The 9,512-nt window shown below is 42.7% G+C and overlaps 1 pseudogene; it reads left to right on the top strand.

Moving 5' to 3' along the window:
* The first annotated feature begins 3,416 nt into the window (after positions 1-3,416).
* On the top strand, positions 3,417-8,922 carry LOC120669175 (annotated as a pseudogene).
* Positions 8,923-9,512: the final 590 nt, after the last annotated feature.

The raw sequence follows: 9,512 nt of genomic DNA, 5'->3' as shown, positions 1-9,512 counted from the left end.
GGGGCTGCAGAGACAAATTAATTTAGCATTAGGAATGAAATATGTTACAAAGATTCATGGCTTCAAATGGCCAGACCTGATGGTTGAATCGTGGGATATTGCTGAACAAATTATTCAGCTGATACAGTGTGATGGGTACAATATATCTTTTTGTCTTAATAATAATATTAATTCTAAACATATTTACAAATTAAATTTATAAATTTATGCAGTGCTTCATGTGGTCTTTTCCTATTGAACTTCATGGAGTACTGGACGGGAGAGAAACTCTCGGATTCTTGTACTCAGGCGATGCTCATGATAGAATTCAGACCAATGCTTCAGTTGTTGATGCTGCCTGTGTGCGTAAAATTTTTATTCAAGTTGACATTTAATTTATCTAATCTAATAAATGTTATGCAGAACGACATGGTAGAATTCAGACCAAAGCTAGTTGCTATCCTCTTAAATTCTCCGCTAAACACTGCAAAAGAAATCCAAGATGACGATACCAGTGATGGCGATGTATTAATTCGATCCAAATGATCGTATCATCATAGAGCCAACACAACAGTCTCAATTGACTCAATTGATCCAAAGCTCGAATGATACAACTGGAGTCATCTGCGATTAAATATTGATAACTGACCAAAATATCCTAAAGTATGCGTTGAATCCTTGTATTTTTTCATCTTTTCATTATAGTATAGATTATTCTTATGCCCATCAATATATCGTGTCTTTTTATAGGGAAGAATGGGTGAAGAGTTCCAATCCTCACCCTATAAGCATAAATTTGGAACAAATTGAAGGCATAGTTGATCTCTACAACCTATGTCCCATGATGTTTTTATTCTAGCTATCCGAATAATTGCATGCGATGAGATTACCATTATGAGAGATCCAAAGTGCCACTTCCTAGACCTGAAGTTTGCGGTATGTGTTTTTTTAATTATATTACAGTACAATTACAATTTTGTTTTATTTTAATCATCACGAATTGTAAATTAAGTATTTCATTATTATTTAGTATATAATATAGAATATACAATTTTATTTTATTAATTATTCAGTATTTCATTATCACAAACTTATAGTTTTATTTTAATCATCATGAATTGTTAATTAATCATGACATAGGTACAATTCATACGTTGTTATTGCAGGAGGTTTGTAATTACCGACGTAGCCCTAAGCATCGTGTCAAACATGGGACCGTGGAATGGTCAAATTTTTTTGATGATTGGCCGCATAGTGGAGTTTCATTTTTGAAATGTGAAGTGGTACTTTATTCTGCTGCTTATATTAACAAATATTACATAACACAATACCCTGTGTCATTGTACTGATATCTAGATTTTATAGGTTATGGTTCCTTTCCACTCTTTCGAAAGGTTCAGCATCATATCATTGCACATGAAAGACAAATTTACAACTATTATTGAACCAACTCCACACCCTGAATGGGCTGCTAGAACTGGCCCATACTATTACTATCTTCCTATAGTTCACGAAATTGCGAAAGCATTGGGTCGTGCTATGGAAATTGTAAATCCTGATTGGAATGAGAATGAATATGATTGGCCTCAAATATACCCAGGAGTCATACAAAAAAAATTTGACTTGTAACTTTAGATGTGAATATATGGATTTTGCATACATTATTATAAGTTAAAGGCATATAGTGGGGTGATGGACTTTTATCATTTTCTATAGTAATTTGACGGGGTTTTTTGCTGTCAGTCTCATGGACATGTGGGAATGTAAATAGTTCAAAGTTCATGGACTGAAATGTAAAATTGCTGAGGAAATTAAAATTCTGAAATAGTAAAGATAATTGGGTGGTGGGCTGAAACAATCTCGGTTTCGACCCACCACCGCTTTGGGTCGAAGAGGGACAGTGGGGTGGGTGGCGGTTTGGGCTTGGTGAGGCGGCCCATGGTCGAAGGCCCAGCTCGGGTTAGGCAAGGGTTAGGGTCATGCCGCCGCCTACGCGCGCTGAGGTGCCGCCATTGCGACGCGCCATCGCTGTGCCGCCGCCAAGGTTTTTTTTCTCGGCGAAAAATTTCCAATAAATCCGAAAATCGTGTTTCTCGGTGGGGCTCGGTTTTTTGGTATACCGCTCAAACTTTTCGGATGTTGTGAATCCCGCGCAAACAAATTTGGCCCGGCCCAAACCAGGCCACACCACGCCACCTCCCAACCCTAACCTTATCCATTCTACTACTGTTCCCCATTTCTTCTCCACGCTCCAGCCTCTAGCAGCCATGGCGGCGACGGCACTGCATGCCCCGCTCCTCCCTAGGTCGACGTAGCCATGGCTAGGGATGGCACCCGTGGATTGGGGTGCGGGTGCGGCGAAAACCCGCCCACAGCGAAACGCGCGGGGCTAGGAGAAACCCGCACGCGACAAATCCGTGGGTGGATTTTTGCACCCGCATCCGCACCCACCGGGTTTCGGGTGGGTTTCGGGTGCCCGGGGATTTGGCAAGATATACTAAAAAATAGACAGCTTCATAATTTGAATAGACAAACAGCTGATTTCAGCTAGCAACAAAGCAATAATCCATAAGTTCGAAAGTCTCCGCTGCGACAAATCATAATTCAGCAGCACAACAGTTAGAATGAGCCAGAGTTTCCATGTATTTATATGATAAACAGTGTTGAATTGGGCTGGGTTTATAGATACGGTGCGGGTGCGGGTTCACCCGCGGGTGAAATCCTAAACCCGCACCCGCACATTGCGGTTGCGTGTGCGGGTGCACCCGTGGGTCAAAATTTGAACCCGCACCTGCACCCGTCGGGTCCAAAATCCGCAGGAGCCCGCATCCGCGGGTGCAGTTGCCATCCCTAGCCATGGCCGCACACTGCCTCTCCCGCGCAACGGCCCCACGCGTCGCGCCTCCGCCTCCTTCCTTGCGCGACTGCACCCGGCCGCCGCTTCTGCAGTTCTGCGCGACTGCGCCGCCGCCCGGCCGCCCAGTGCCCGCTCGAGTGCTTCAGCTTCACTGCTTCTTCGACCTTGGTGGCCGCTACGCCGGGATGCTGGACACCTAGCTCCGATCCCCCGCCCTCACCGGCCTCCAGGAGGTTGATTTCCACCTGGGGCTTTCACGATTTCGCGCTGGAGGGAAACGCCGCCGCTGCCGGCAGGTTGGCACCAGCTTCCTCGATGCTGCACCACTGCTACGCCTTCCCCGACACCGCGACGCACGGAGCCAGCACTGCTTGACCAGGGAAGCCGAGTCCTTCAGTCAGAATTGTCCCTGACCTTGAGCTGCAGCCGATTTCAGCAAGGTACCAAGTCCTGAAGCTGAGCCTCTTGGATTTCAGAATCTTGGAGCCTCGCGCGCGACGCACGGAGCAAGCGACAGTGAGCCGCTGCTGCTGCTCGCCACCATCAGCCACCGTGGTGATGGCAATGGATGCGGGAGGGGATGAGGATGCGCCTGCGCGTCCCACATGAGGTCCTGATGTTGCTATTGAGCAAGATGTGGTGCAACGCCACTGCAGAGGTAAAGGCATCGATGGTGGATCTTCCAGTGGTGCCGCTGGCGCATCATGCATTGGTGCCATTCCTAGGGGAGCAACGCATCAGCTTTTTTAGTAGTGCTGTGATATTTAGATTTTAGAGTTTAGATCAGCTAGCTTGTGAGAAATTTTATATTAAACGAATACTCTTAAAGTCTTGATATGTACTATTGAACAAGTTCAACCCGTGATATACAATGATTTAATTGGCAAGTGTGCTACATAAATTAAAGTTGCGTTTGTATGTGTTCCTGCAGGGAGAGTGGTGAAGTTAAATGGACCAATTGAGGTCACATGGAGCCATGGCGAGCCTTACCCCTATCCTAATGGGGCTGGATTTATGTGCTACTATTGTTATAAAACAAAAAAGGGTGGTGGTTTTTCTCGTCTAAGGGAGCATCTTGGCGGAATAACTAGGAATGTAGTGGAGTGTAAAAATGCGCCAACACATATTAAGAAAATAATGGCAGATGAATTTGCATCAGGAAGAATAAGAAGGAAGCGAAGTAATAATCTTCATCTCTATGTTGAAAAGGAGGTGGCAACACAAAGGGTATCTAGTAGGACAAGCATCCCTCTTGATGAAGAAGGACAGATTGAGATGGCAATGAGAGTCACTAAGGGATTCTAATTCCACCATGCAGCAAGCCAATTCTTCACCTTTTGGCAAGTCTGTTTGTAATGGGGCTGGGTCCTGGAAGTTCTTCTAATGCTCCTTTTGATGTCAATTTGGCTCGCAATAGGGCCCAAGCACAACCTCGAGTGGATGTTATGCTAGAGGGGGTTGCCAAAGAGTAGCTTGGGAAAGCTTGGGCAAAATGGTTTCATGCTAATGATATTCCCAGAAGGAAAGCGAATTGTCCATACTTCCGCTCAGTAATTAAGTTAACTCAACAATTTGGTGAAGGAGTGCCAATTCCACGTGGGAAAGAAATAGATGGTCCCTTACTGGATATGAATTATGCTGACATGGAGACTCCCATGGCTGAATTCAAGGATGATTGGAAAGATTGTGGGGTTACCATCATGTGTGATTCATGGACAGGTGAATACTTAAACCCTTGTAGGCCTATACTTTATTGTACTATCCATATTGAAACAATTAATCTTGTGCACTTAGCTTTGTGTTTTTTTTTGCTATGGTTCTACAGGTCCTACCATGATATCCATCATTAACTTCATGATATATTGCAATGGACACATGTTCTTCCATAATCCATAACTCTGTAAATGCAACCGGGAATATTCAAAATTCAGAATATCTTCTTAACGAGATTGGTATAGTGGTTATTGGTGACATTGGAGTCAAATATGTCATTCAAATTGTCACAGATAATGGTTCTAATTATAAGAAAGCATGTCAAGACTTGGTTACCATGTATCCACATATTACTTGGCAACCATGTGCTGCCCATACCATCAACCTGATGCTAAAGGACATAGGGCGCTTTCCTGATGTTGAGGAAGTAGTTGATAGTGCAAAGCAAATTTGCATATTCTTATATAACCATAACTGGTATTGACTAGTGACTAGTGTTCTTGAATTGGATAAATAATTAAGTCATCTAGTATTGTCTTCTTGTTGTGTTTATGAAAATTCAATGATGTTCTTGTTGTCATGTTTTTTGTTTGTAGGTTGCATGCTATGATGAGAGAAAGGATAGGGGGGAGCTGATTCGGTGGAATGCCACTAGATTTGGCACTGTTTTCATTTTTCTCTAGAGTTTTTGAGATAGACAAGATAAGTTTAAGCAATGGATGGTATCTGATGACCAGGAGAAATGTGTGTGGGCTGGTAAGGCTGACCATGATTGTTTGACCAGCAAAAAATGGTGAAGTCAAATGGAAGTGGTGTTAAAAGCTGTCTCACCAATCTACTCTTACTTCGTTTAGCTGATCAGCAACAGAAGTTCCATTCTATATCTGCATTCATTCAAACAATGATGCAATCTATGGCAGAAATACGTGGTAATTTAAGTGATAATACCATCCAAAAAAATCTGCAGAATAGGGTATTGGAAAAAGTCAAAGCAAGAGTTTGATATCTTGTCAATGATACACTTATGCTTGCAGATGAGGGCTGAATTGATATATTGTTCAATTCATGTTGTTGTTTCATGCATCACTAATTATTAAGATTGCTGATTTTATTTTTTTTCTAGCTGCTGCACTTGATCCTAAAGCACTGTACACTTCCAAGCTTGCAAGGAAACCAAAGTCCAAACATTCTGTCACATTGGCCATCAAGAAGCTTGCAAGCTCATCTTCAAAGGCTTCTACTGCAATCAATCAATTTACTTTCTTTTCAAAACAGGTAGGGTTATTTGGAGGAGCGGAGGCTCGAAAATCGGCTCTATATGGCCGGTGTAGTGCAGGTAATTGCATCTTTAATTTTTTGTATGTGCATTATTTTGTTGATTTCTTATGTTTTCATTCTTATTTCGTTTACCATCATTTTTCTAGATGATTGGTGGGATCAAAATGGTGGAGACTGTAGTGAACTACAAGAGGTTGCAAGGCGTATTGTCTCACAATGCATGTCCTCTAGTGGGTGTGAGCGAAATTGGAGCACATTTGCCTTGATGCACACCACATTGAGAAATCGGTTAAGTTATGATAAGCTTCACAAGTTGGTTTTTGTACATTATACTTTGAAGTTGCATATCTAACATTTGGTAACTGACATAAAAAACCTTCAAGAAATGCAAACCAACAAGGAGCGTGAAAGAGATTCTGATCCTTGTAGCATCCTAATAGATGTGGCTACGTATGATGAAGGGAACCCAATCATGGATTGGTTGTGCACCTCTAGGAGTGAGTCCGTGCCGACTCTAGATGAACGTGATGATCGAAGGCCTGAATCCCCTAATCCTAGCAGATTTGTTATAGAAGAGTTAGGGATTATGAAGAGGTGGCTGCATATAAAAAGAAGATTGGTGGGAAACGGGGTAAGAAAAGGAAGGATGGGTTTGAAGAAGATATTTTCTCTGATCATGAATTAGAATCAGATCAGCAATGTAGCCCTGTTTATGCTGAGTTAGGGGAGAGTAGTTGTGATGACAATGAAGACAATGATGAGTTTAATTTTTTGATGGGATTCTGCATATTATATACCGTAGCTTTGCCATAATATTAATCTTTTTTAAAGGTGAAGGTGATGATGTTCATGCTTCTAGTGATGCAAATGAACTTGGAGAGGAAGGCTCTGCAGCTCAGGAAGGAGGTATGTTCCTGGTACCAGTACTTGAACAACTTGCTATGGGAAATATTGGTCCAATATTGATTAATTTCTATTCTCTTATCAGCTGGTAAGGAGAAGGAAATCTCTCTCCGTCTGAGATCGACAAGGGTGAAGAAACGTTGACAATTGATATCACCCTCTAATGGCTACAATTAACAACGGCTATTAGGTGGGATTAAGGCTAAGGTTTTATGGCCATAACCAAGACCTTAAACCATAGTCTTAAACCTTTGGTGTGCGGCATATATGAGGTCAATAGACCTTTTGTAAGGGTTACGGATACATCAAAAGATGAAGGTCAGGGAGTTAAAACAAATTTAATAGCGCATGAGTAGATGTTTGCATTGTGCTAGTTCACTCATGGACACACATTAGTGGCAAAAGGATAGATTGGTCCCACTAAAGTATGCATTGTGGCACATAGAACATCATTTTCTGCAGTATTAACCGCCGGGTTCCTTCCACTCGATCCTGCTGTGCTCTTATTCACACAATTCGATGTAGGGAACAACGCTATGGCTTCTACTATAAAACATAAAGCAAGGACTCCGGAGCAGGTAATCTTCATATATAGTTTCAGTTATTTTGTAAGTGGGTTGTACATTGTAGCAGCTTATTATCGTCCAACTGGTTGATGTAGGAATGTAATATGCATTTATCAAACTCAACTATGAAGTTTGCAAACATTGTACTAAAGTTATCATCTCAAAAAAGGGATGCTACTACGATTATGGGATTGGGGGGCCTACTTCCATTGCTAGCGACGTGTCTGAGAAGAGACATGATAATTGACATTGTAAACCAATTCGAGCCCACCAACCAAAGCTTTAGAATATGTAGTGAGGATATGCAGATTCACCCAGAGGATGTCAGGGATATGATGTCAGGGATATAGGGGGACTTACAAATGAAGGCATTAGTGTTTTCTCACACAAAGGCACAAAAGTGAACAAAACAGAGGGCAACACTGTGTATAAGGAATTGTTTCTCAGGTATGCCCAAGGAAAAAACCAAATGTCGATAAACAGCCTGAGAGATATTATTATGAAATCCGGCACTCCGGATGATGACTTCAAAAGAGCCTGTCTTTTTCACAATTGGTGTTATTCTAGCACCAACAGTAAAGGACTATGTTCATTCCACTTGCCCCTCGTTAGAGAAATATCAGAAATTCCGAAATTCAATTGGGGCAAATTCACTATGTAGTATTTTTTAAACTCTTGTTATCAATATAAAGTACTTGAAAGTGGCACCTTACTTGGCAATTTGACTTTGCTATAGGTCAGTTCTATACTACAGCCAACACCTATAAACAATGTTTATTTTCCATCCAATGTATTTATTACATTCTAACTATAGTTTTGGTACTGGGAGCGCCTCATTTGCGTACAGCATGCATGGGATCAATCACGAGCCAATCCAACCACCATTGATGGCGAGGTGGAATGAAGACAATGCTAATTGTCGATGGAATGCTTTCTATTTAGATGGTTTAGATCGAGGAAATGTAAGTTTCAAATATTGCAGCAACATATGGCTGTTGTTACATGTACAATCTAACCATCTTATTTGTTGTTTGCAGCTTATCAAGCGCACTGTTTATTGGACGACGCAACCAAAATATAAAACAACAGAGACAGAAAGCATACCAAACCGCAAGGAACGTGAGCATAACCTTAAGCCAGTACGTGAGCATGGTCTACACAATCGACTAGTATGGTATCTATTTATGTGCCCAACCTAGTTTGTGTGCCTAATTCATTATTTCCTATTTATGTAGAAGCACCTCTTTGAAGAATGAGTGAACAATAACCGAACAAATATTGGATTAGACACGGAGAAAAGATTTTTGACCATAGAGCACAAATTTGATATGAAACTAATAGCACAAAAGGAGTTTGCTAGGCTTAAGAAGGATAAAAGAATGGAGGACAGGGTGAGAAACATAGAAGACGATACTGAAAAAATGCAAATGGATATCAAGGTAACCAGCATGAGAGTACTGATTGTAGCTACCTGTAAATCATTCATTTTCTAACATAATTTGTCTAAAAACAGGAATTGCGACAGGTACAATAGGAAATCATGCAAATGCTGCAGCAAGGGCAGAGTATGGTTCACCCATCTACAACTACACCTCAACATGTTCATCCATCTATGTCTACACCTAGACATGTTGGGAAGCCATCTATGCCTACATCTTCACATGATCAGGTGTTGCACCGGCAATTAGGATTAGATGGCTCATGACATACTCCTACTAATAAACAAGAGCTACTGCTGGCGAACCAGTTGATCTCTACAGCACAACTAATACCAATTCACTACTACATAAATCTTTTTAGAGGCGGGCATTTTTTATTTTCAGAGGTGGTTATTGGAAACACCTCAGAGCTATCGTCAGTGAAAATACATCATTTTCAGAGGCGGTATTTGGTGCCCGCCTCTGTTAATAAAAAAACAGCCCACCCGCCGGCCGCAGCCCATGCACAGCGGCCGCCTCTGCCCGCAGCGCTCGACCGCCACAGCCGGCCCGCCGTGCAGCATCCCGCCTCGAGCTCGACCTCGAGCCCGCTAAAGCCGCTCCAACGCCGCCCGCCGCTGGCCGCCGCCCCAGACCGCTGTGGGCGCTGCCGCTGTTGCCATCACCTGCCGCACCGACGGCCGCCGGATCCGGGCCCAGCATCACCGGATCCAGCCGCCTGCCACTGCACAACCGCCCCTCCAGCCGCTCCTACGCCGCCCGCCGATGGCCGGCGCC

This window comes from Panicum virgatum, chromosome 4N (genome assembly GCF_016808335.1).
Source record: "Panicum virgatum strain AP13 chromosome 4N, P.virgatum_v5, whole genome shotgun sequence".
NCBI lineage: Eukaryota > Viridiplantae > Streptophyta > Magnoliopsida > Poales > Poaceae > Panicum > Panicum virgatum.
Note: the sequence above shows the minus strand (reverse complement) of the source record. Positions and strands in the feature narration are given on the sequence as shown.